This window comes from Lacerta agilis, chromosome 17 (genome assembly GCF_009819535.1).
Source record: "Lacerta agilis isolate rLacAgi1 chromosome 17, rLacAgi1.pri, whole genome shotgun sequence".
Lineage (NCBI taxonomy): Eukaryota > Metazoa > Chordata > Lepidosauria > Squamata > Lacertidae > Lacerta > Lacerta agilis.
Window position 1 is genome coordinate 20,038,561 of NC_046328.1, and position 25,423 is coordinate 20,063,983.

Sequence of the window (25,423 nt, forward strand, 5' to 3'; positions counted from 1 at the left end):
TCCTAGCAGTCACGCCGCTCCCTGGGCGCCGCCATGTTGCGATGTAGCTCGGGGGTCACGTGACAAGAGGTTCCGCCGCTCCCCTAAAGCGCATGCGCGGCGGAGGAAATGCTCCTCCTCTGTTAAAGCGGCACTCGCTGCTGAGGCTAGATTGGAAAGTCACCCAAAGGGGATGCAGAGCAAAATGACTCCTTGTCGCCACTTCCGGTTCTGAGTGGAGTTTCTGCGAGGGAAATCCTCGCAGGCGACCACAGACATATAGAGTGACTTCCCTATTTTGCAATCATAGAGGCAAAACCAATCAAAATAGAATAGAGATATAACAACTGATACCCTTTTAAATGCGTTGCTTTTAAATGCGTTGTGAGAGCAGGGATTCTTGGTTTCTTTTTGTTTTTTTATTATGCATTTTGTGTTTTTTTATATTGTAATTTTTTGTGAACCGCCCTGAAATCTATGGATGAAAGGCGGTAAAAAAATATTACAAATAAATTAATGAGAATAATAATTGGTAAGCAAATGAAAAGCCATACTGAGTAGCCTGTCTAGTGCTGCATTTAAAGGTAAAGGGACCCCTGACCATTAGGTCCAGTCGCGGACGACTCGGGTTGCGGCGCTCATCTCGCTTTACTAGCCGAGGGAGCCAGTGTACAGCTTCCGGGTCATGTGGCCAGCATGACTAAGCCGCTTCTGGCGAACCAGAGCAGCGCAAAGAAACGCCAGAGCGGTACCTATTTATCTACTTGCACTTTGACATGCTTTCAAACTGCTAGGTGGGCAGGAGCAGGGACCAAGCAACGGGAGCTCACCCCATCGCAGGGATTCAAACCGCCAACCTTCTAATCGACATGCCCTAGGCTCTGTGGTTTAACCCACAGCGCCACCCGTGTCCCTGTGCTCCATTTAAAGCCCACTTTAAATGTTTGTACACCTGTGCATTGTCGTACTGTTGTGTTATGGATATCTAGTGATCTTTGAGACTTGTGGGTGAAGAGCATATTTATGAATTTCCATATATAAATAGCAACATAACATTAACAGATGGAGAGGTCACGGACATGGTTGTAAGGTGTTTTGGGATTGGCAGAGGATACTAATTTCCACCACCAGGGGGCATTAAAATATTATATATGGTACGGTACTTCCTTTCCCATCAGTGGGATTTCTTACCTGCCATATTTTGGAATCTGTGTAATCCACCTGAGAATAAACAGTCAAATATATACATATTTCAGGGAACCAATTTTGTGTCAAGAAAAGCTTCATTCTGTAATAAGTCACCTACTGTTTATGGCTGTAGAGATATATCCTGCTCACTGTTGTTTTTGCACAATTTATTCTCAAATGTTTGCCATTTAGATTATTTTTAATTTTTATTTTGTTACTGATCTTGTTTGCTATGTGGTTAGAGTGTCAGACTAGGACCGGGGAGACCAAGGTTCGAATCCACACTCAACTCATTTGGTGACCTTGGGCCTGGCACTGCCTCTCAGAACTACCTTGCAGGGTTGTTGAGGAGAGTCATGTATGCCACCTTGATCTCATTGGAGAAAAAAAAGTGGGTTCTAAAAGCAATGAACAAAGCAATCTTCTTCTTCTTCTTCGGAGATCACTCGTAGCCGAGTAAGATTGTCTTCCATAAACATGGTTTTAACAATGAGTCCATTAGTGACTGTGGAGGCCAATTCTGGATCCACACATTCTTCCACTGTGGGGACTTGGGTTTCCGGGCGGCAGTTGTTCATGGTGTGGATTTGCCAAGTGTGCCTTCCTCTTAGCACACTTCTCCCTTGCGTCCTGAGTTCGAGTGTCTTCAAAGCCCATGACACCTTTGGTAAAGGCTGTTTTCCAATTGGAGCACTCACAGGCAAGTGTTTCCCAGTTGTTGGTGTCTGTTACATTTTTTAAGATTTTGTTGACCACCAGCATTACGCTTTCCATTTTTAAGTTCGGAATAGAGTAGTTGCTTTGGAAGACGATAATCAGGCATCCATACAACATGACCAGTCCAACAAAGGTCTTTGCTTCTTCTATTATACTGGTATTAGTTCGCCTGTCTTCCCAAGTGATGTGTAAAACTTTTCTGAGACGCTGTTGATGAAGCAATATACCTGTGGTGGTTTTGGCAAGGTGTTGTTCCACACAGTCTCCAGGTGGTGGCAGTATTCTGTTTTTAAAACCTCATGCTCCTTCCAAGCTTTGAAGGTGAACATGTTGATTCAGTCAAATTGAACAGGAAGCTGTTTCCCCCCTTCCCCCCAAACCCTGTTGATTAAAGGCACTAATTGATTGCTGCAGGACATTGGTTGTGGCTAAGTTGTGATAACTGCTGCAGAAGGATGCAAGGATGGAAGACCCAAAACCACAAGACCTTAAAACTCTCAACAGCCTCCTGCATAAAATCTCTTTCAAAGAGGGCGTGTCAGACAGTGGAACTCATGGACACAGGATATACAGTGGTACCTTGGTTCTCAAACGTAATCCATTCCAGAAGTCCGTTCGACTCCCGAAACCGTTCGAAAACCAAGGCACGGCTTCAGATTGGCTGATTGGACCCAAAAACAAGGCCGACAGTCGAAACAGATGTTCGGCTTCCAAAAAATGTTCCCAAACTTACTTCCGGGTTTGTGGCGTTCGGGAGCCAATTTGTCTGACAACTAAGCCATTCGAGAACCAAGGTACCAAGGTATTTACAAAGCAGAGGAAACACTTTTTAAAATATATATATATATATAGTAACCAGAGAGCTTATAATTGAAATTGGGTTTTAAGGTGGAGATTGTTTTTTAAACAAAACAATACAGCACAACTGTTATTCCTTGCTAGTTATGAGTTACTGGTATTATTGTCTGAGTTTAATCTCATAGTGCAAAACCACTCTGTGAGTTTCACTATCACAATGGTCGAGAAATTTAACATAAGATCCCTGCTCCCAAATATTCAGCATCCTGTTCTCAGAGTGGCCAACTTCAATCAGGATCTGAGCACAAGAGCATTTCCTTTGTCTGCCCTGCATCTTCCAGGGTTTCACTTTCAGGGTGAGGATTTAAAATGTTGTCTGTTTTAAAATTTATTTGCTTATCCCCTTAATCCTCATTCTTAACTTTAACCAAACATTAAGTGCATAGATCAGCAATTCCCCTCCCCATTCTTCTCCCCCCCCCCTATTTTCTTCTGCTGTCAATTTCAGATTGTAAGTCCCATCACCTCCTGGCAAAAAGAAGGGGAAGGAATGGAGGCAGTGAGAGATTTTACTTTCTTGGGCTCCGTGATCACTGCAGATGGTGACAGCAGTCACGAAATTAAAAGACGCCTGCTTCTTGGGAGGAAAGCAATGACAAACCTAGACAGCATCTTAAAAAGCAGAGACGTCACCTTGCCGACAAAGGTCCGTATAGTTAAAGCTATGGTTTTCCCAGTAGTGATGTATGGAAGTGAGAGCTGGACCATAAAGAAGGCTGATCGCCGAAGAATTGATGCTTTTGAATTATGGTGCTGGAGGAGACTCTTGAGAGACCCATGGACCGCAAGAAGACCAAACCTATCCATTCTGAAGGAAATCAGCCCTGAGTGCTCACTGGAAGGGCAGATCCTGAAGCTCATGAGAAGAGAAGACTCCCTGGAAAAGACCCTGATGTTGGGAAAGATGGAGGGCACAAGGAGAAGGGGACGACAGAGGACAAGATGGTTGGACAGTGTTCTGGAAGCTACCAACGTGAGTCTGACCAAACTGCGGGAGGCAGTGGAAGACAGGAGTGCCTGGCGTGCTCTGGTCCATGGGGTCACGAAGAGTCGGACATGACTAAATGACTAAACAACAACAACAAAGTGGAAGATACCTGCCTGTGTTGCCTTTGTAACTCTATCAGGTGTCTTGTATTATACTGATGGCATTATTGATTTCTTACCTTCTTTTAGGGAGCAAATCCTGCCTTTCCTCCTCCGAGGTAGGTAGGGCAGCATACAAGCCCTTCCACCTGCAAATTGTATTCTTACCAGGGATGCGGGAGAAATGCTATTCTGATTACATTCAATAACAAATCTATCAAATTCGCACTATCTGAAACAATAGGGAACCAAAACGTGACCATCCTACAAAATCCACACTGATCAAAACGTTGCGATGCAGTTCTCTAGCCAATCAACATCTACAAAAATGCATATGTTAGGGAAAATCTGTATACAAATGCAGATATTAGTGAAAATAACATACGAGTTGTATATGGGGGGAAAATGTGTACATTAATACAAACCGCATACAAAAAAAATTGTTTTTAGGAGAAATTTGCACTAAAAGGCTGGTGGGTTTTCATAAGGATTTTTTTAAAGTAGGTTTTGTTGCAGAAAGGTGGAGCGATGAATTGGCTGGAGAAATGAGAAGACCTTCAAGTGGCTGAAATGTTTTTAATTAGAATTAAATTAAACAGCATTAGAATTCTTAATCAGAAATGTACACAATCTTGCAAATAATTGTTGTATCCCTTAAGCTGCTGGTGTGGATTAGGAAGGAGCCCCCCTTAGAAGAAAGGAAATAAACATTATTGTTAGTCCATTGATATTGTTATTTCTTAGATTTTTGTAAATATCTTTCGGGTGTCACAATGTCCCATTTTAGCACTTGGGTTTTGAATGCGAAAACTGAAACGTGAAATTGTACCTCAGTCAGCATTTAAATGTGACTCTAGAGGCATTTGAAATCTGTTTGAAATCTTACCAGCTGTCTGCGATCAAATACAAAAGGTCATTACATACCAGCTCTTACACAAGTCAAATAGTAAGAATCCTTAATGCAAAACTTCCGAGACAGTGATTGCACCATTACACGAGATCAGCCAAATGCTGACAGATACTCAGTACCATTTCATGTCAGCTTCCAAATACTAGCACCATTGCATGACAGCTATGCAATCAAAAAGTCATGCTACTACATGTGCCAGCCGTCAAATACTTTCAGATCTGAAATGCCATTGTAATTCAGCTATCCCATCTTTTCAAATATGGAATCTGTAGAACAAATAGGATCAGTGTTTTGTCTCGGAATAAGGCAGCTTCCAACCATGATCCAACCAAGCCCATAATTATCAGCACCAGAAATGGGGGTGGGGAATCTGCCCCTCTGGCTATTGTCAGATTGCAGCTCCCATCATTCCTCCCCATTGACCATTTTGACTGGGGCTGATAGGAGTTTTGAGATCAGGAACAACTAAAGGGCTTTAGCTTCGAAATCTCTGACTGCCACCAGCTCTCCAGATTTTTAGACAGGAATATTTCCTAGCCCCACCTAGGAGTTAACCTGGGCCCTTTGCGTACAAAAGCATGTGCTCCAACCACTGTACACTACAGCCCTTCCCCTTCAGCCCGGATGCGACAGGATATCTCCCAAATACGTAAGGCCTTTTGGTGACACCCTAGTCAATTCTTCTGAGAACAGTAGGAGAATATCAAAACTCCAAAATCCCCAGGGGAGAATTCTCGGGTTCTCAAATTTGTTCCAGCCCTGTACAAGCCCAGGGCATTTGCACATATACACAACATCACAGCTTTTTTTGCTTTTTGGCTCCTTGGTGTTTTTCTATTTTTTTTACAGGATTCCAGCCTACTTGGGCTGACCTTGTCTCTCTCGGTGATTTAAGTTTTGAAGAAGGAATGGGTGAGGATTTGGCTCTGACATTTAAAGGCAATCTGGGTAATTAATGACCCTGGCAGCGTCCATCTCTCCCTCCATATATCTGCGCAACAGTATCTATTTTTTGACGTAGCTGACACGCCATTTCCTTTGGCTGCCCAAGGGCGGCTCATCTTTAAATTAAGCTCGTCTCCAGACCCCCTCCGATCTCCGAGCCGGTCCGAGGCAGACCACGGTGGCTCATATCATCTGGAGAATGTGCAGGCGTAGTCGAGGAGGGTGATGTATTGACCTTGCCACTAGGCTGCTCCTTTGCTGGAACCCAGGCAAACTCTTGAAGCATTAACTAATGGCATGAGAAGTCCCTTCAGTATCTAATCACCTTTAATGTTCAGATTTAGAAGACAACTTTAAGGGAAGAAAAAGAGATTAGCAGGTCAGGTCACGGCGCCCAGGAGAAGCAAAACAACAACTGGCTCTTTCAAAACCCAGCTTGAGATTTGGGTTCCATTTTTTTTCCTTTATGGCAAATTCCAATCATTGGCAAGCGGGGGGTGGGGTGGGGTGGGGGGAATCAAAACAATGTCAGGACAAAAGTTCAGAGGCCACTTTCTCGAAACAATGGCATAGTCTGAGATGCAGCCATCTTAAGGGACCTTCCAGGGATATATACCGTTCAGAGGCAAGACCGTGTTTTCGGAAGCTGAGGAGTCGGGGCCCCAGTGAAAGTCCTTGAAATGGGAAGGTTAGTATCGTGGCAGAGTTTGTAGCGGCCTGATCCCGCGCACATAACTCAAAAGTCCCACAGAGTTTGGTAGAATTTACTCTCAAGTAAGCATTAATAGGGATGCGGGTGGCGCTGTGGGTTAAACCACAGAGCCTAGGGTTTGCCGATCGGAAGGTCAGCGGTTCAAATCCCCGCGACGAGGTGAGTTCCCGTTGCTCGGTCCCTGTTCCTGCCCACCTAGCAGTTTGAAAGCACACCAGTGCAAGTAAATAAATAGGTACCGCTCCAGCGGGAAGGTAAACGGCGTTTCCGTGCGCCACTCTGGTTTGCCAGAAGTGGCTTCATCATGCTGGCCACATGACCCGGAAGCTGTATGCCAGCTCCCTCAGCCAATAAAGCGAGATGAGCGCACAACCCCAGAGTCATCCGTGACTGGACCTAATGGTCAGAGGTCCCTTTACCTTTAAGCATTAATAGGATTTCAGGCTTAGCGATGCCCCCTGATATGAGGTGGTTGTTGACAGCATTGTTAGGGAAATGGTGATGGGATGATCAGTTCTCATTCATTTCCTATCAACCCCTTTTGGCTGCCGTTTACTTGAGAGTAAATGCTACTGAATGCATTTGGATTTCTTTCTGAGTCGACAGGTGTATAGCATTTTCATGGGTATTCTCTCTCCCTCTCCCTCTCTCTATATATGTTACAACAACAACAACAACAACAACAACAACAACAACAACAACAAAAGCTGAAATGGGGAAATTTTTCAGTTGATTTCCTTACCTCAAATTGGCCTGCAAAGACATTGGGTTGCTTCCCATTACCAACCTCAGGTGCATTATTTTCAATTGGTCTACTCTGAGAAGGACCTTGTTAGATAATACAATCCTATCAGTTTCTATTCCCCTCCCTTCCTGAGCCTTAATCAATTATGGGCACTGTTTAATCTGGGATTTTATTTAATTATTTATTCATTTCATGAAATGTATGTACTGCTTGAAACCTCAAAGCAGTTTCCAAAAAGAAGAAAACAACAATATGATCCATAAAAATAATTAAGGTAAAGGTTAAGGACCCTAGGATGGTTAAGTCCAGTGAAATTTGACTTTTGGGTGCGGAGCTCATCTCCGCTTTCAGGCCAAGGGAGCCGGCGTTTGTCCACAGACAGCTTTCCGGGTCGTGTGGCCAGCATGACAAAACCGTTTCTGGCACAACGAGACACCGTGACGGAAACCAGAGCGCACAGAAACACCGTTTACCTTCCCGCCGCAGCGGTACCTATTTATCTACTCGCACTGGCGTGCTTTTGAACTGCTAGGATGGCAGGAGCTGGGACCGAGCAACGGGAGCTCAATCTGATTCAAACTTTATGATCATCAGCAAACTCAAGAGGCTTGGTGGTTTAGACCAGGCACGTCCAACAGGTAGATCGTGATGTACCGGTAGATCACTGGACGTCTGTGGTAGATCATTGGCTCACCTCAAAGAAGCTCAACAACTTTGACCTGAAACCCAAAGAAACAGGGCTTCCCCCCCCTGAGAAAAGCTCAACAACTTTGACCCGACCCCCCCAAAAAAAAACAGGGCATTCCCTCCTAAAAAAAGCTGTACAACTTTGACCTGAACCCCCCAAAAGGGGGTAGATCACTGCCAGTTTTTAACTCTGTGAGTAGATTGCAGGCTCTTGGGAGTTGGCCACCCCTGGTTTAGACCATAGCACCACTCACATCCCAAAAATAGTTTAAACCCACTACAGTGGACGCTCGGGTTGCGAACGCAATCCTTGTGGGAGGCACGTTCACAACCCGCAGCGTTCGCAACCCGCACAGCTGCATCTGCGCACGCGTGTGACACAATTTGGCACTTATGCGCAAAGCGCGATTTAGCAATTCTACACATGCGCAAGCGCCGAAACCCGGAAGTAATCCATTCCGTTACTTCCGGGTTTGGCGCGGTGCGCAACCTGAAATCGCGCAACCTGAAGCGGCCATAACCCGAGGTATGACTGTATTTAAAATGTTCAAAAAATGAGCAATATCAGCAGTGAACCAAAAGCAGATTAAAACACCTGTCAACATACTTCATATCTGGGTAGGCCTGCATGTTTTTAGCAGGCACCAGAAACAGTACACCAAATGCAACCTGCCTGAGGTCAATAGGCAGGGAGTTCCAAAGTGTGGCTGATGCCACAATAAAAAGATTGCAGAATGAATGGCATGGAGCACCTGGGTTTTTGACAGTTCTGCAGTTTTGAAGCTGTAGAGTGGGTATATTGGGGTAACAAATTCCACTGCCGAACAGCTCTCACTGTCAGGAAGTTCTTCCTAATGTTTAGGTGGAATCTTCTTTCTTGTAGTTTGAATCCATTGCTCCGTGTCAGCTTCTCTGGAGCAGCAGAAAACAACCTTTCACCCTCCTCTATATGACATCCTTTTATATATTTGAACATGGCTATCATATCACCCCTTAACCTTCTCTTCTCCAGGCTAAACATACCCAGCTCCCTAAGCCGTTCCTCATAAGGCATCGTTCCAAGCCTTGGACCATTCTGGTTGCCCTCCTCTGGACATGTTCCGGCTTGTCATCTATGTCTGGGAAATTCCATATTTATGGCAGACTTCAATAATTTCCAAAGACAACCCACTTTTATTTAAACAATCCTACCATTAAGTAGACTTTGCCTGCAAGGAATGTGTCCTTGAATAATGGGTCTTGCGACTGTGGTTGGAGGATAGAGGTACGGAAGGGAGATAAATTCAGTCCCATTTGCCTTTAACTTACCATATTCTCTTTTTCCAAAACAATGAGGGAATCAAAACACACACACTGACACTCCCTTTGAAATCTGCACTTCTCCACATTTTGCAATGTGGTTCTCAGGCCAAGGAATGTACACCAAAGAATGCAAAGCCCAGGATAAAAGTTGGCTACGAAATGCATCTCTGAGTGAAAATAACATTGAAAAATGTGTTGTAACAGGCATAATTGCATAGAGAACTGTGCATATTAGGAGAAATTCACCCTAAAATGCAAATCAATTTTCACAAGAAAAATCATTTTTTCAAAATAATAATAATAATGATACTGAAAAAATATAGAAAGATTCATTATGTTAGGAAAAAGGCAGCGCAAAAAGGAATGTTTTATGGTATATTTCTTGTTTAAAAAATGCCTATCGTAGGGGAAATCTGCACTACAATGCTGGTGAATTTTCTGGAGGACTTAAAAAAAAATAAGCTGATGCAGAAATGCGAAAAGTTGAACTTGAGTTTGAGGGAAAAGAAATTGAGAGAAAACTAAATTGACAAATTTGCCTGTTAGTAGGTAGAAAGTTTGTGTGTGCACACAGAGAGAGAAATATCTGGCTGGTGCACAGCTGAAATGTAGCCTACAGTACAAAGGTGAAATACACATTACTGTTCCTTGTTAATCACCCTCATGGTATCCAGGCTGGGGATTTCAGCTGGGGTCTTTTTTCATTGTTATTCCTGCTTTTCTGAATTGAAAACGAAATCACAAAGCATGGGACAAAATCCTTGAGCATCCCTTTTTTCACACTGGGAATCCCACAAGTAGGGCAAGAGAGCGATGAATCTCTGCTGCTGGTCTCCCTCAGAGACTGGTACCCAGTCTAGGAACATAAAAGTAAGCTTATTATATTTAGCAGGACCATTGGTCCATATAACTCTGGATTGTCTACACCAAGAATGCTGGGTGTTCTCCAGCCTGAGGGCCACATTCCCTTCTGGGAAACCTGCCAAGGGCCACGTGACAGTGGTGGGCAGGCCCCCCAGGTGCCCCTATTTTCCAGGGACACCCCTGATTTAGAGAAGCCATCCCAGTTTCTGATTTTATTCCGGAATGTCCTGCTTTTCCTTAAGATGCCCCTATTTTCATTGAAGAAAAGTTGTAGGGTATGGAGTTATCCAACCCCTGAGCCATCTGAAGGCAGCCCTGTACACAGAAGTTTTTTAAACATTTAATGTTTTATAATGTTTTTCTGTATGATAGAAGCTGCTCAGAGTGGCTGGGGCACCCCAGTAAGATGTGTGGGGTATAAATAGTAAAATAATCATTATGGAATGGGACGTCCCTATTTTCATCGGAGAACTGTTGGAGGGTATGGAGGTGGGTGGAGCCACAGGCCAAAGTGGGCGGTGCAACGCATGTAAATTATATATACAGTGTTAACAGCCCTGTTTACGAACTATTCGTTTTACGAACTCTGCAAAACCGGAAGTAGTGTGCCGGTTTGCAAATTTTACCTCAGTCTAAGAACGGAATCCGAACGGTGGAAGGGCACCAGCGGCGGGAGGCCTCATTTGGGAAAGCACACCTCAGTTTAATAACAGTTTCGGTTTAATAGTGGACTTCCGGAACGGATTAAGTTCGTAAACCAAGGTACCAATGTATATAATTTTTATTAAATCTTCGAATTTTACATTTCAAATTAAATATCTTTTATTATACCGCACATTTGTTGTCTTCCCTCCCTCCCCTTCCAAGGTTCATTTAACTTATCCACCATTCCTGCATATTTTGATATATCCATCTACAGGTAATTCTATTTTCCTATCTTACATCACTTAGGTATTTTATTTATTTTAATGCTGACAGCGTTTTCAACTGTGCACAGTTGTTTTCAATATACTCGACAAAAATATTCCACACCTCTGTTCTTCTTGCTCTTATTCTACTTGTTAGACCTGCTAACACATGTAAATTTTAACTTTCATTTCTGGGTATGCTCTCGCATTCCCTGCCATTCCATTGTTGGCTACATACACACTATACATTTAATGCACACATCTCCTTTAAAAGACTCCTGGGAACTGTAGTTTGCCTTTCCCCCACAGAACTACAATTCCAAGCACCCTTAATGCACTACAGTCTCCAGGATTTGTTTGGAGATGTGTGCATATTGTATGGTTTATCCACAGCTATGATCAGTATTCAAAGACGCATTTCAGCCGGGCAAAAACACACAGGGGAGGTTGAGCGAGGGGTGTGTAGCGGAAAGAGGGTGTGGCCTGGGGGAAAGTCCTAAGGGCCAGATGGAGGGGGACAGAGGGCCACATTAGGCTCTCAGGGCTCAGGCTTCCCCACACAGTGACTGACAGTAGCTTTCTAAGCTCAGGTGAAGGGCTGTCACGATTGGCAGCGCAAACAGGGAACGTCTATGCAAACAGAGCCCATCTGCATCAAATGTGTTGGTTTCTATGCTTTCCTTGTGACTTCCTGGAGACCAGAACCGTCAGCGCAGTCCCTGCCCCTGTGTTTCGCCTGTAGCTTTAATAAATTGATCCGGAGGACCAAAACAAGGAGACCCACTTTCAATCACTGATCAAAGTTCTGCACAAAGGGGGGGGCAGGGTTCAAAGGTCCAGGTTGTGACCATATCTCTCGCAAGACAATCTGTCTCTTCTCTCTTCTGCGGAGCCATCGCCTTTGAGGAATTTGCGTCTAACCTCAATGCTGCTGTGGTTTTTTTTGTTTTTTGTTTTAATCCTCCCAAACTGGTTTGGGTTATTTAAAGATGGATGGAGAGGATGGCATTATAACCACTGTTGCTTATCTCCTCCCAAAGTGTTTTATCATTCTGGCTCATTATGAGTGAGCTACTAGTCATTCCACCAGCCCCCTGGTGGGTTTTGGGGTTTTTTTAAATTATTTATTTATCCAGAAGTCCAGAGAGGATCAGCAAACTCCCTGTGGCAATGAAGTCTCTTTTGGGGGGTTGGGGTGGCAGGGTGGATAAGCAAAGAGACTGAAGGTTGAATGACTGAGCTCTTGATTCATACTGATTACCCTCCTGGAATGTCCATGCCAGCTCCAGAAGTCCATGGGAGCTGCACGACAACAAATTCAGTGGGGTCCCATCCCCACAAAAAACCTAGAAGTGTTGGGTGAAGCCAGACCCACCAAGTGTCCCTATTTTCCAGGGACAGTCCCAGATTTACAGAAGCCATCCCGGTTTCTGATTTGATCCTGGAATGTCCCGCTTTCCCTGAGAACGTCCCTATTTTCATGGGAGAAATGGAGCTAACTAATTATACAACCTTTAGAAGACACCTGAAGGCAGCCCTGTATACGGAAGTTTTTTTATGTTTAATGTTTTCATTATGTTTTTATCTATGTTGGAAGCTACCCAGAGTGGCTGGGACAACCCAGTCAGATGGGCGGGGTATAAATAATAAAATGATGATGATGATGATGATGATTATGGAATAGGATGTCCCTATTTTCATCGGAGAAATGTTCGAGGGTATGCAATGCAAACTGAAAATTCTCTTAGGTTGCATCTGGTCTTTCCAGAGACTTGGTTCAATGTTGCTGGTGGTTTCAGAGCAGCAGGGCTTTTGATGGTGTTGGGGCCCTGGCAAATGCCCAGGTTTGCCACCCTCTGGAACTAGCTCTGGGAGTGTCCTTGATTTTTATGAATGGAGGGTGTGTGCCTCAGGTTCATGGGGTGGAGAATGGCTTCTCTTCCAAAGTCAGCTTCTGTTCAGTGATAAAGGAAACCCATATAGCACACTGTAGCGCAGGCATCTCCCTCTCCCTCTTCCTCTTTGTAAAAGAATCAATAGATACAGCTGGCTTTCCATGCCCACCCTCTACCCACATGCTCAGATGGACCACCTCACTCTGCCTAATGATAGGGCCGGCTCTTCATACTCAGCCCCTATCTCTCACTGGAAAGCTGAATCTGCTCCATTCTGTTGTTCCGGAGGGGCAAAATAGAGCCATCACACTTCCTTCCAAAACTTCCTTCTCTGTTTATCCCAAGAAGATGGAGAGAGCTATACATAGATATATAACTGTGTTTTATGAGGACCGTGAATATTGCATTTTCTTTTTCTATATTTTTCTTTTCTTTTGACATATCGCCTTTTATTATCTTTCTATAAAAGAGTTTGGATTTTATTGCTTAATACATTTTTGAAAAAACCCAACTCTAATAAATTATATATATATATATATATAAAACACCCAAAACATTCTTCTCTGCTTATCCCGACTAAAAACTGAATTTTCAGAAGAGGAAGAACCCAGGACAATGTAGAATGAGCTGAATAAGTGCATGTTGTTTTTAAAGAAACAAAAAACAGAAGGCATTATACACAGTGAAAACTCTTGCCTAGGACCATCAAATGTATTTCAGGAGTGTGACGACATCAAGGACCAATTTTCATCTCATTTGTTAGGATACCACCGCACTGATGGATTTATGTCTTTGTAGTCCGGGGTTCCCGAGAATATATTCCCCTTAAATAAATATCTTGAGTGGCTTCTAGTGACATCACAGTAAACCACAAGAGTGAAGCCTGAGGAGTTTATGTTCTCGCCAGAGCCCTGAGCTTTAATGATAGCTGAGTTGGCAACCTTCCATGCATTATATATTGTGGCTCAAGTTAGCTTGAGTGATGGTGCAGAGAAATGCCAACAGGGCTAGGCTGTGGCATGAAGCAAAGGGTTCCGAAACAGAGTCTGGGTACATTAATTAAAGATTTTCCCCGATGAGTGTTCAGCTACAACTTCAGGCATTTGGAAAACAGATTCCTTTAAAATCTGTGGGGCTTAAGGGTTATTCATACAACTGTTTCACCTGGGCCATGTTGCAGCAGCATTCCGCTTTCTCTGCACTGCAAACCCTCCAAGTGTCCCTATTTTCCGGGGACAGTCCCGGATTTACAGAAGCTGTCCCAGTTTCTGATATGATCAGGACATCCCTATTTCCATTGGAGAATTGTTGGAGTTATGTCAGCTCTGAGCCAAGGAGATACGCAACTATACAACCTTTAGAAGACATCTGAAGGAAGCCCTGTACAGTCAAATCTTGGTTCCAGAACGGCTTAGTTTCCGAACAAACCAGCTCCTGAACGCTGCAAACCTGGTTTGCAAACGTTTCTCGGAAGCTGAACATCCGACATGGCTTCCGCTTGATTGCGACTGGACTTAACTGTCAGGGGTCCTTTACCTTTACCTTTTAGCTCATACCTAGCAAGGAATAACAATTGCGCTGTTTTGTGGTGTTGTTTTTCTTTTAAAATTTCTCCACTTGAAAACCCAATTCAATTATAAGCTCTCTGGTTACTTTTTTTTTTTTTAAGTGTTTTCCCTGCTGCGTAAATATTAGTGCAATACAGCGGTCCCTTGGTTCTCGAATGGCTTAGTTGTCAAACAAATTGGCTCCCTGTTGGCATTTGATTGTGTATGCAATCAAATGCCAACAGTGCCCTTCAGCTCTCTATATTGGACAAACAGGACAAACCCTACGCCAAAGGATAAATGGATATAAATCTGATATCAGGAATCACAAGACAGAGAAACCAGTAGGAGAACACTTCAATTTCCCAGGACATTCTATAAAAGATCTCAAAGTAGCAGTCTTAATACAAAGAAATTTCAGAAATAGACTGGAAAGAGAAGTGGCTGAATTGCAACTAATCACCAAACTTAAAACCATGGAGAAACCTGGTCTGAACAAAGACATTGGATTCTTATCTCATTATACATAACAAAGCTATCTTTAGCCATCTCACCCCTTGCCTTTCCCTGCAAGACTAATTGCAGCCGTTAAGAGTCGTCAACAGGTTTTCCACACCTATCAGCTGATCACCCATTCCCACCACCCTTCTGAGTAATACCCCTCCCCACTCCCTCACTATATTTAAGGATCTGGTGACTTCTGTTTCAGTGTATCTGAAGAAGTGTGCATGCACACGAAAGCTCATACAAAGAACAAACTCAGTTGGTCTCAAAGGTGCTACTGGAAAGAATTTTCTATTTTGTTTCGAAATTGGCTCCCGAATGCCAAAAACCCGGAAGTGAGTGTTCCGGTTTCCGAACATTTTTCGGAAGCCGAACATCCGTCGCAACTTCCGCTTGAGTGCAGGAAGCTCCGGCAGACAATCGGAAGCCGTGCCTTGGTTTTCAAATGGTTTCGGGCGTCAAACGGACTTCCGGAACAAGATTAAATTTGAGAACCAATGTACAACTGTATAGGGAAGTTTTGTAATGTTTAATGTTTTATTATGTTTTTATATATGTTAGAAGCCACCCAGAGTGGCTGGGGCAACCCAGTTGGATGGGCAGGATATTATTATTATTATTATTATTATTATTATTATTATTATTATTGACATCCCTATTTTCATCAGAGAAATGTTGGAGGGTATGGCACTACCACCAACCCATTTTAAGGATCTGGCTTGAGCCAATAGATCTGTAAGCAGTTGTGTGCAATAAACCAGTGTCGGAATCAGGACGAGACTTTAGGTCAGAGATCAAGGGCCCCAGGAACAAGCAGGAAGCAATAACACCTAAAGGCTAACTAACCACAATGGGAAGTAAGTAACGTTAATTCAGTTGCCCTCTAAGCAGCCCTGCAGTGAGACCATAAAGGTCACATACACGTCATACATTGAATGTACATGGCTTCTGTCGGGAAGCAGGTGGGGCTGTGGTCTAAACCACTGAGCCTCTTGGGCGTCAAGTCCCCACAATAGGGTGAGCTTCTGTTGCTCTGTCCCAGCTTCTGTCAACCTAGCAACCTAGCTTTTCAAAAGCATACCGGCACAAGTAGATAAATAGTGCGGTGGGAAGGTAAACAGTGTTTCTGTGAGCTCTGGTTTCTGTCATGGTGTTCTGTTGCACCAGAAGCGGTTTAGTCCTGCCGGCCACATGACCCAGAAAGCTGTCTGTGGACAAACACTGGTTCCCTTGGCCTGAAGCGAGATGAGCGCCGCAACCCCATAGTCGCCTTTGACGGGACTTAACCGCCCAGGGGTCCTTGACCTGTACGTTTTTTACATGGTTTCCACCATAAAATCCTGGGAACAGTTATTTTGTTGAGGGTGCTGGGAGTTGTAGCTCTGTGTAGGGTCAACTATAGTTCCCAGGATTCTTTGTGGAAAGCCAGGGCTGTTGGGAAAGGGTTGTAGCTCGGCGGTAGAGTATCTGCTTTGCAGGCACAAGGTCCCAGGTTCAGTCCCCAGCATTTCCAGTAAGGTGGAGAGTAACCCTTCTCTGAAACCCCAGAGAGTTGCTGCCAGTCAGTGCAGACAATGCTGAGCTATATGGACCAATGGTAGACGGCCACTCCCTATGTTCAAGTGGTATAAAATATGCTTTAAAGCGGAACTCATGGCACCAACCATTTTGTTGATAACCTTCGCAGCCTTCCAACCTGAGTCTCTAGAAAGAGCTGTATCTGATATCTTGGAGAGCTGCTGCTAGTCAGTGTTGACAATACTGAGCTAGAGGGACCAATGATAAGACAGTTTCCTATGTCTTACAGGGAGGGCCATAGCTCAGTGATAGAGCCTCTGCTTTGCATGCAGAAGGTCCCAGGATCAATTCCCAACATCTCTAGCTAGGATATTTTTTGCATGAAATCCCGGACAGCTGCTGCCTGCCATGGTTGACAACATTGAGCTAGATGAGTGAATGGTCTCTTCCTGTGCATTAAGCTAAGGGCTATAGCTCAGAAATAGAGCAAGTGCTTTGCATGCAGAGGGCTCGAGGTTCAATCCCTGACTTGGTCCTGGTAAATTAGGAACGTCCCCTGCCTGAAACCCAAGACAGCTGCTGCCTGTCTGTGTAGACAATACTGGGCTGGATGGACCAGTGGTCTGACTTTGTGTAAGGCAGCTTCCTGTGTTCATTTGGGCGACCTTCTGCTGAGTCTGGGACATCAGCCCCAAAGTTCTGCCCCCAACAGCACCACCGCTCAGTGGCATAACGGGGGGGGGGGGGTTGTCACAGGGGCACAAAATTTCAACACCTGGTGCTCCCTCAATACATCTACGCATTGCTGGGCTCCATTGAAAACTGGCTTCTCTGTGCGAACCAGGAAGTGACCTCTTCTCGGACAACTCTTTTTTTCTTATCTCTGTGACTGCAATCTCCTGGTTGATGCAGAAGCCTTTAGGAAGTTGAATGTCCATGAGTAAGCCGTTTCTCTCCCATGCACCCCTTCTGTGCAGCCCCAAGCACTGGCAACCCATGGTAGGCCACTGCCCCCGCCTGAGCGTGCTCTACGGTCCATAAGCCTGGCACCCGTAGATGAGATTCTTAGCAGGAGGCTGGGTGGAATTATGGAGACTGCAACAAACTGTTGCAGCATGGGGTTCTTTTATCCAAGAGACTCCAAAGCAGATTCTCTAACCACTGAGACACAGTCCTTCTCAAGCCTGCCTGGCTGCAACAGCGAAAACTCTTTATTACAGGCAAGAGTCCTACTGGCTTTGTGTGTGTGTGTGTGTGTGTGTGTGTGTGTGCCATACTCCTCTGGAGTAAATGGGTTTTTGGAGAGCAGCTGTTGACAGAAGCGGGCCTGCGGTTAAGGTGAAGCGTGTGTAGCTCTGCTCCTGCTGAGCTCAGAGGAGAGAGAGAGAGAGAGAGAGAGAGAGAGAGTTAAGCATGAGCCTTGGAGGCTGCTCTGTGCGGAGATGTTAATAATCATTCACAGTTGCTCAGGCCTCCCTTGCAAAAGGGGAATAAAAAGCTCTGATTAATCGAGAATTTCAAGAGAAGCCCCTCCGCCCGCCCCCCTCCCAATGCCATCCTTCAAGCTCTTTAGATGTTTCTTTTCCCCCTCTCTTTTTCTCTCCCTCCGCTGACTTCCTTTCAAGGAATTCTGAACACATGAATGGAGAGAGAAACAGAATGAATGGGACACTTCAAAGAAAATGAAAACCATTACGAGGAAATCTGTTTATAGAGGGAATGAATGATTATGAGGGAAGATGCCGGCGGAGAGGGAGGGAGCCAGTGGTTGACTTGCTACACAGTTACTTAGCCTTGTGGTTCTCATCAATTGCTTTAGTGAAGTCTTCCCTCCCGCCCGCCCCGCCCCCCCGCGCTACCCCAAAAAATCCTTTGTACATGCTGCATGTAGCCCCTTATCCATTTAGATGGCATCTAATCTGAGCCCTTTTCCAGCCAAAGCTGTATAATGGAGCCAGGAGTGACTCTAACCACCTTAAATATATGTTGGTGTCTGTGGTTTTCTAAATTATGGGGAGAAATGTGGGGTGGGAGTGCGGGGGTTAAACTAAATTATCCAGCAAATTGTGCATTTGTCTGGCCTCATTCTCTCTCTTTCTCTCTCTCTCTCTCTCTCTCTCTCCCCACACACACATTCCCAATAAGTGACAGCATCCTAAGCACCAGGAAGCCTGGGAAATGCAATTTCCCCAAGGCACCCAAGGCACTGGGGAGAGGGGAAGTTACATTTCCCAGGAATACCAGTGCGGTATCATTTCAACAGGCACCAGCAAGGGAGGGATGCAGGCAAGGCCTTCCTGCCAAGCAAAGTAGGTGGGGAGGTGGTGACAGAGGTAGTAGCTACAGGGGCAGGTTTTGGAGGGAGGCATTTGCACCTAATCACATTCTTGATTATGTCCTCAGGAATGTGATGTGGTCTAAACTGGGCCCAGAATGCTGGGCATTCAATGGTCGATAAGAATCTAACATATGAGCACAACAAGTAAAATTTTGTTTTCAGACAGTTGAGACATCTTATTTTTATTTATTTATTTTTCGGGGGGAAATTATTGATTAAAACACAATACAAACAATACATTCTCACCTTATCATACAATATCACATTTATCATAATTTCTCAAATTTCCATCCCGTCACCACCCCCACCACCACTACCCCCTCTGACCTCCCTCTGTCGCTCTTTCGACTTCCATTGTAAGCTATTTATTACATTTGTGCATTCTTAATTCCTGTACAAATGCAATAAATAATTATTAATAATTATTAATAGGGTGCAGGTTGTACTAAGAAAATGTGAAGCTGCAGTTCTCGTGGTTGACAGTGAACTCTAGGCATCCTGTATCTGCATTCTATCTGTGCTGAGTTATTTTCCAAGGAAGAATATGATTCAGTTCAGTGGAAGCTAGTTCATTTGGGCAAATGGGGTGCCGTCTCACTAACCACCCTCAGCCAGCCCTCACCTGCCTGCCTTCTTACTTCCAACCAGTCTGCCTGTCGTGGGTTCTGCTGCCACCTACTGTTGGCCTCCCTGCCTTCCACCCCACCAATGTGAGAGGAATGAGACCTTGTGTTGGCTTTTCCCACCTGCCTTGCCCTACTCTCTGTCTGGACCTAGGAGCCTTTCCCAACTCGTGGCTTTAAGAGCAGCAGAAGTCACTAGGGTGACAAATGAGGAGTTCCAGAACCTGGAAGTTTGTTACTTTGGCTGTATATTTGCTCTCATTTGTGGCAGTAGAGAGTAGCTTGTATATCACCTGTCAAACGAAACCACAAGCAACGTGAGGAAGATGCCCCACGCAAAGTCAAACCTTGGGCCCACCTAGCTCAGCATTGTCTACACTGACTGGCAGCAGCTCTCTGGGGTTTCCAATAGGGAATCTTGTTAGAGATTTCAGAGTTGCCTACGTGCAGAAATGCAGCTGTCTATCTCCAAGCAATTAGTAGTTGGCAGAAAGCCCAGATCTGCTCTCTCTCAGACCCTTAGCAACGACCTGTGATTGGTCAATGAGTTCCTAAAGAACTGAGCTCTGTGAGAGCTTCTGTGGTTAGTGTGTGGTGCAGGTGTTGGTTGAGAACGTGGTCAGTGTAGAGAGAGAGAGACAGAGAGGAAAAGAATTTATGTTTTGTTTCTTTTATTTGTAAAGTCTGTAAATAGTAACTTATGGATGCTAGTTGCTTCAATCAATAAATACTGTATATAGTTATCCAGTGAGTTGCTGAGTTCCTGCGTTGTGCTGTCCAGTCAATTACACAACAGCCAGAAGCTTCCGGAAAAGTCTGCGTCTAACTCTGCGGTGTCCAGGAATACGTTATACTCCTGACACTAAATCTTAAGAAATCTCACCCGGCCCTACCTGGAGATTCTGGGGACTGAAGCTGATACCTTCTGCATGCCAAGCACATGTTCTGCCACTCAGCTGTGACACTTTCACACTTGGGAGTGCTAACCTGGAACCTTCTGCATTCAAGGTACACGATCCACCCGTTGTGCTACAAAGACTTTCCTTCTAAGAAAAAATTGAGAAGGGGAAAAAATTATTTTGATGGGCAGCCAGGATCCCTGCTCAACTAGCAGCGGGGAGCGAGAGAGTGAAGAGAGGCGTCCCAATGCAAGAGGGGGCTCAGGGGTCTGTTGGGAGAGAGAGCGACAGATAAATGGGGAAGGGAGAACTAACCCCTCAGTACAAACCAAAAATGTGTTTTGCATTCTGCTGGCACAGCCTCTGCCTCCCTTTGCAGGTAATAAAGAGGCCAGGTTTTTTTATTTTTAATAACAAAATAAATAAATTAAAGGAACACATCTTCTTTATATATGTTTATTAGACATGTGGAAAAGGAAAACATGTGGAGTGCAGATAACATTGCTCCCCCTAAATCTGCCCTCCTGCCGCCTCCTCTTCATTTCAGCCATCGATTAAGAAGGAAGGAGAAGGCTGAAAGGGGGAGCTTGTTATTGAGTCTGGAAATGAATGGCTTTTCTGGGGAAAATCTGGAAGGGGAGGATCCTAACTTTGGAGAGAAATGCTAGATGCCTTTCCAACCCCCACACTTTGGCTTCTCTGCATGCTTACTCATTAGTAAGTCTCACTGAGTTTGTTTATATATTTTTTAAATTTTTATATATGCATATATATATATATATATATATATATATGCATATATATATATATCCAACTCAAAGCAGTTTGATAAAAAAGAGAATAAAGCAATGAAACAGAGAGTAAAAACATTTAAGAACAACTGTTTAAAACACTGAACAATAATTAAAATAAACAACAAACAGGTTAAAACACAGGTCAGTGTTTTACATATGTGGATAGGTAAAGGTCCGGTCGTGTCCGACTCTGGGGTTGCGGTGCTCATCTCGCTTTACTGGCGGAGGGAGCCGGCGTACAGCTTCCGGGTCAAGTGGCCAGCATGACAAAGCTGCTTCTAGTGAAACCAGAGCAGTGCACGGAAACGCCATTTACCTTCCCGCAGGAGCGGTACCTATTTATCTACTTGCACTGGTGTGCTTTCAAACTGCTAGGTGGGCAGGAGCTGGGACCGAGCAATGGGAGCTCACCTCGTTGTGGGGATTCGAACCACCGACCTTCTGATCAGCAAGCCCTAGGCTCAGTGGTTTAACCCACAGCACCACCCGTGTCCCTACATATGTGGATAGGCTTGCCTAAACAAAAATGTTTTCAGCAGACATTGTAAAGGGTATAGAATCACAGAATTGTAGTTATAACAGACCCAAACGTTAATCTAGTCCAGCCTCCCTGCAATGCAGGAATCACAGGAAATACAGTAAAGGTGCCTGGTGTCAACAGGCAGGGAGTTCCAAAGTTTCTTCCAAGTAAGTATGGTTAGAATTGTGTCTACTCACAACCAAAATCTGTTGAATTCAGTTAGATTTACTCCCAGATAAATATGTGTAAATGACTGCAGCCTTCATATTGGGTTGTGTTAGTTCTGGAGCCATATGAACTTAACTGGGGATAAATGAAGAAGGGAAGATAGAAATGAAGTAGAGGAAAAATTAAAAATATTAAGTTAAGTGTGGATCCTATTCCTACATACCTGGGAGTGAGTCCCACTGAATAGATTTCTTACTTTCTTACTTCTGAATAGATGTGTACAGATGGTGTACATGGTCCTTCTCTTCCCCATTTCATCTTCACAACAACCCTGTGAGGTAGGTTAGGCTGAGGGACAGTGACCAGCCCTAGGTCACCCCAGCGCTTCATGGCTGGGTGGGGATTTGAATCATGGTCTCCCAGGTCCTAGTCCAGCACATACAGCTGTTGTTTTGCCAAACTGAAGCTACATAAATCACAATTTCCTTTTCTCCTGGGATGGCCAACCTTGTCAGTTAAAAGCCTGGCCAGCTCATGTTCCTTTAACTGCAGTTTTGTGTACAGAAATCAGCATCCACGCCTTTCTGATACAGGGATAAAACAATATCGTTGGCCAATGGCGGTGGACAAAGTGGCTCTTGAAGGCAGAGGAGCAAGAGTCAATTAAAAAGTTGGCAACCCTGCTCTCCTCATTCCATTCCTGTCCAGTGTCTAGCAGGCCATCCCACAAAATCCTTTCAGCGGCTCTGACCCCAAAGCATTATGCTTTTTGCTGGAGAATGAAATGTAAGCAAAGCCCTGACCTGATTAAACAGATCTTAGCTGATTAATCATATGAGTTTTAGCTCAATGCGGTCCAATCCTAGGATTTTTTTTTTTTTACTCAGAAGTAAGTCCTGCTGAGTGGGACTTCCTCCTTAGTAAATGTATGTCAAGATTGCGTCTTTGTTCAATTAACTACTCAATCAAATCTGAAACAAATTTGTGTGCTTGATTTGTGAAGAAATGTGTGCTTTTGAAGGAGGGGATTTTTGAAGATTCTCAGGCAAACTGGATAGAGAGGACCAGATTTTAAATGTTTAAAGTCCTGGAAAGCACATACTTGGTTTATGAATAAAAGAACAAAATTGCAAAGCAGATAAAATAATTCTATGCATATATTTTTCTTTAAGGACATCTCCGCTGCCCCAATTTGATACAGGGATAAAACAATACACACACAGTCTAGTATGGTGTTTACAATCTACAGTTTCCATCTGCTTTTCCCGTGAATCAAGACATTTTAACCATTTCACATGCTAATGTTTACTCAACAGTAAGGCCCACTGCGTTCAATAGGACTTACTCCCAGGGAACAACGTACAGGATTGCAACCTCAGCCTAAATGACTGAGCAGCACATTTACCAGGGACTAAGTTCCCATGGATCTCAGTGAGTGGAGCTTCCTTCCAAGAAGACATGCATAAGATTGCAGAGTTAATGTTGCAGTCCTAAATTCTGGACTGTGCCCTTGAGTGTGTTGACTTATCACACCACACAGGTGTGCAATTTGTCGGCTGGAACACAGTTAAGAAGGAGATTCTGCTCTTGAACTTACGACCTTTGGTGTTTTTTTTAGGGGAAGAGGGTTCAGAGGCAATTTTAAAAAATTCAGAACCTAAAAGAAACAAATATAAATAAAGTTATTGCTTGTTCATCCATGGATCAAAGTGCATTTGGTCAAGCAGTAATCATTAGTTGCAGGTAGACTATCTGGATTTTCCATCAAAAGGGCATCAGGATTGTTTCCCCGGAAAAGGTATACCGGTAATTTATTTCTTAATAATTGTCTAGTGCAGATCAAATCCAGAAGGCATGTACTCAAATACAGTTTCTCTTACTTCCCACCAGAGGACTGATTCACTAGACTCCGTTCTGGATGAAAGGCACCACAATGAGTGTTCTGTTTTCAAACTTTTCTCATAAGGAAGGTGTCTCGGACTACAAATATAACCATTCTGTCTTGGGAATTGTTGCTGTTGGGGTTTTTTTTAATGCATATTTTTAGATCTTGTGATTTATGTGGAAATTGTTCAATTTGCCAGTGCATTTTTTGATGTTTTATTTATTGTTTATGACTACTTTTGTTATGTTGCAGTTATGTGTTTTTTTTTAAGCTTACCTATAGTCCTTGGGATGGTTATAGTTCTAGATTTACGTATAAGCTAAACAAGTTATAGCTTAGGGCCCCACTCTGTTGGGCCCCCCACCAAAAAAATTAAAGGAATAATAAACTGGGTGTACATTTCCAAAATATAAGATAAAAAGCAAATAAAATAAAACCTACATAGGTTTGTGTAGGCTCCTATGATGTAAGTAATGGGCCCCAACTGCTAGCCTGCTCCCTAAAATATCACTGGTTTGCTCATTTCTATATATAGGGTGCCTACATTCTGCATGGACTGGTTACATGGCAACATGTGCAAATGGCTTTAGATACCTATTAGGTCCATAAGTTACCATATAGCATATATTCAACACAGAAAACAGCGACAATTTGTTGTTGGCAAAGGACAGCTGGACATATAAAGGGCTCCATTACCTTCAGTAGCTTAGGGCCTCATCAAACCTAAATCCGGCCCTGGATGGTTAGGACAAAAATAAATACCAATTAAAAGTTCTATTCTAAGCCCTAGAAGAAGGACCTTTTCCTGCGTGAGAGGGTTGACCACCTTTCTCAGTGACCTCTGGTCCCCTATGGCAATCCTAGGCAGGAAACCCCCATGGAACTCATTGCCACTTGCTTGGGAAAGCGCCATAGCTCAGAGGGTTAGAGCATCTGCTTCAAATGCTTCTGGTGGAACCTGAAATGGGAGGCTGTGTGTCTTTTTTTGGGAGGACGGGGGAGAAGCAGAGGCTGAACATTAGCAGATGGAAATGGGAAGGTTCGTAAGGAAAGTGGAATGGAATCAGGCACTCCAGTCAAAACTCTGAGGTAGTTTGGGATTTTGCAGGCCCTGAGCAGAATTAATGATGTCTGGAAGGTTTTTTTAAAAAGAAAAGAAAAGAAAGAAACGAAAAAATTAAGGAACGGCCAATGACCAGTGTTTTATAAGAGTCATTATTTTCCAGCAAGTTCCGATTAACTCCGGCATAGCTGGAAGTCAATTTTTTAAGAAAAACAAATAAAAAATGTGTCTGGACATCGTAGACATATGAAATGTTTGTAGGGCCAGTTTTTATGGTTTCCATTCCTATACTTAAATATATTTAAATATATTCACTATTTAAATATTGGTTATGGTCACGGGAACGCCATATTTGGGAGGCCAAGCTCACCCAGGACTTTGAAATACTTCCTAAGAGCGAGGGGTTGCCTCCATTTTTTCTGTCCCCTGCTATCCATTGTCTCTGCCTCCTGTTTTATGAATTAACCCCTTCCCCACCAAAATCCCACCCCTTCCTCTGAAGAAGAAATAAAAAGAGTTAAAATGTGAGGAAGCAGTTGGACTTGCAGTTGGAAGGAATCTTGACATCTCAAGAGTAGCTACTCCACAGCCAGTGATAAAAGCAACACCCAAACATTGGAACTCCCTGCCTCTTGACATTAGGCAGGTGGTCATCCTCTTTTTGAAGCCTTCAAAAAAAATAAATCTCTGTTTAGGTAAACCTACCCAGATACAGGTGTTTTAATTTGGTTTTTAGCTTATGGCTGATTTTAATTACTTTTTGAATGT